This window comes from Coenobita brevimanus, chromosome 77 (genome assembly GCF_032717465.1).
Source record: "Coenobita brevimanus isolate Jiangsu-jjx chromosome 77, ASM3271746v2, whole genome shotgun sequence".
In the NCBI taxonomy this organism is placed as follows: Eukaryota; Metazoa; Arthropoda; class Malacostraca; order Decapoda; family Coenobitidae; genus Coenobita; species Coenobita brevimanus.
In genome coordinates, this window is record NC_137030.1 from 31,307,984 (window position 1) to 31,310,915 (window position 2,932).

Below are 2,932 nucleotides of genomic sequence, written 5' to 3' on the forward strand. Positions count from 1 at the left end.
TTCAAACGTCGCCTCGTAAGGACCTATAAAACAGAGTCAATCAGACGACTGGCAGGTTCAGAATGGAATGCCAGGCATTAGCCATGCACTACTCCGTACAAATTCATTCATCCAGCTCAATCCCTTGTGAGTTCCCTATCCCCCAAAACATGCATACCTCTCTTGTTCACGCAGTCATTAGCCAGATCTATCCAACTTCTTGGTCTACCACGCCTTCCCCCACCTTCAAACCCACTCATATATACCCTTTCCAACACCCTTTTCATAACCCTTGTCTTCATATGACCATACCCTCTAAGCAGGCTATCATCAGTTTTGTTATCCACAGACCTCCTAACTTCACAGCTTTCACAAACAACATTATTTCATATCCTATCCACTCTCCGCACTGCACGTCTCTCAGTAACCACACCTCCATTGCTCTTACCCTCTACTTTTCGTTTTCACGCCCAATTCTCTGTACCATATGTTAAGGCGGGTACTAAAACTCCTTCAGGTAATCCTCTTACAGCTGCCACACTCAGATCTCTACTTCATATCAAGGCCTTCGTAGCACCAGCCACTTTCCTTCCCTGTGCCACTCTGCTTTCCACTTTCTTTGCATGTTTACCACTTTTTTCCATCACTGCAGCCAGATACTGAAATTCTCACCGATTCAAGTAAATTTCCTTTCACCCTAACATCACACTGGAAGTCAAGCCATATCTCCGCAATTATCAGTATCATACATGCATTCATTTAGAGAGAGAGAGAGAGAGAGAGAGAGAGAGAGATGAAATATGGAAGCGGTTGCGTGATGACGGCCATGGCAAAGACTGAACCCACGTTTAACAGGAGTGTGGCTGGAATGACTATTGCACAGGAGTTGAGAAAGCGACTTAACAAGAAACCAGTTCGTGTGAGTGAATCCGCTGGTGGGGTGATGCAGTTTTCGTGTGTGTGTGTGTGTGTGTGTGTGTGTGTGTGTGTGTGTGTGTGTGTGTGTGTGTGTGTGTGTGTTTTCTGCTTTTTTTTTTAACCATGTGAATGTTATATTTGGTAGGGGGCGCTCACCATCCACTCACTCGATGTAGTGCTGCTCTCGGGTTTCTACCCTTTCCTCTCCTCCATCCTTCTTTCCTTCCATTCTCTTCTTTCTTTCTCTCCTTCATTCTTTCCTCGTCCTTCTGCCTACAGGTGACTTTACACTCCCTCTTCTGTCTTTCTTTCCTTCATTCTTTCCTCTTCTGCCTGTAGGTGTCTCTACACTGAGTGACAAGCCAAATGGTTTCCTGTACAACAGGAAACCATTTACTACGCTGGGTGGTAACCATATAACCAAATTTTGGCGCCTGGTGGTTTAGTGGGTATTTAAGGCACTCCAGTCGGACTGAGCCGGTGAAGGTTTATATCCAAGGAATGGTTGGGGTTTATTGCTCACGTACTGCCACTCAGGCATGAGTGAGGCTGGTTACTCTCATCTTAAATGTCAAGACCAACTTGCCTAGCCCCGTGCTCCTACGCTCCTCATGGGGCAACGTAGGATTGGATGATGAATGAAAATGAACGTATGTTATATTTGGTAGCATGAAGAGGAATGGTGACTATGATGATGAGGGTAATGGTGGTGGTGGTGGTACTACTGCTGATAATAGTGACATATAATGATGATGATGATGATGAGGAGGAGGAGGAGGGTGGTGGTGGTGGTGGTGCTAAATTATAACAATTATGTAATTAGTGAATGACAACCTTTACGACCAACGACCTAACATGACATGGTGACAAGCTGACTGTTACTGTTACTAGCATCAATTACCATACTTCAGTGTGTGACTATGCAAGGGAAGCTAGTGGGGACAGGAACATGCAAAAAATAAGCTCCAGGATTGGCATACGCAGCACCACACCCTTAGGAAAGCACAAAACCGTATGATTGCTGTATATTATATGTTTATGGATTATGGCAGTTATAACCAGACAGATGCAACATTTCTAATTATCAAAGTATATTAATTGCAGTCACTTGATACTGGGTCTTATTAATTCATGATTGGTTAGGCAGATGGCTTCAAGTAATTATAAGTTGACACAGGTAATATTAGGCTAATTAAGGTCTGTAGTCTATCAGTAACATATTGGGCACACACACACACACACACACACACACACACACACACACACACACACACACACACACACACACACACACACACACACACACACACACACACACACCACATTCGTACCGTGGGATTAAAGATTCCTTTGTGTGACGCTGTTAATCTCTTCAGTCAGATGACGTTTTTGTATCAATCTTCCTACCATCAGACCATTTTATTTTAGCCGAGGAGATATTTTTCAAACTAAGGGTGTTAGATAATAAACCTCATTAGCCTCTTCACAAGCAGCTGTCTCTCCTACACAAAAAACAAACCGCCTGGAGATAACCAAGATGAATGTACCGAAACAAATCGAAGGAGTTTGTGGTTAAGGAATACTATAGACTATTTCAGGTCCTTTTACCTCGGTGGTGCTGGAGAGGGGCGCCTTCATGTGGTGGCACTGATTTAACCATACGGCTCCACTGCCCGCACTGGCCAAGTTAGAGAAAGAAATATAGGTGAGACTGATCGTAGAGAAAAAATATAGGTAAGACTGATCGTAGGGGAAGAATAATAGGTGAGACTGACGGTAGAGAAAGAAATATAGGTGAGATTGATCGTAGAGAAAGAAATATTGGTGAAACTGATGGTAGAGAAAGAAATATACAGTAGGTGAGACTTATCATAGAGAAAGAAATATAGGTAAGACTGATCGTAGAGAAAAAAAATGTAGGTGAGACTGATTGTAGAGAAAGAAATATAGGTGAGACTTATCATAGAGAAAGAAATATAGGTAAGACTGACGGTAGAGAAAGAAATATAGGTGAGACTGATCATACCTTTTACCC